Genomic DNA, 375 nt, shown 5'->3' on the forward strand with positions numbered 1-375 from the left:
TTGGGGTTAGAATGAAGAGTGGCAACAACAGTCATAAAAAAATAGTAGTTTGTAGTATATCTTTGTAGTAGTTCATGGCATAGTTACGCTATTAAATAAAGTGTTTTTGCAGAACAGGATGTAAATGATGTCACAGTGAGGTTGACCTTTGACCTTTTGGTAAAAAATTGTCACAATTTTCTCTTAGAAATTTGCGTGAAAATGTTTTCCTAATTCGCAAAGGAATTCTTAAGTTATGGCCGAAAACTTCTCAGTCTAAGTGGAGAATTGTGCCAAATTTGACATTGACAAGACATTCCCTTAAGGATATCATGTTTACAAAGAATGGGACAGACGGACAGACATAAAAAAAACATAATGCTTCAGAAAACTCAA

The sequence above is a fragment of the Etheostoma spectabile genome, chromosome 6 (genome assembly GCF_008692095.1).
Source record: "Etheostoma spectabile isolate EspeVRDwgs_2016 chromosome 6, UIUC_Espe_1.0, whole genome shotgun sequence".
NCBI lineage: Eukaryota > Metazoa > Chordata > Actinopteri > Perciformes > Percidae > Etheostoma > Etheostoma spectabile.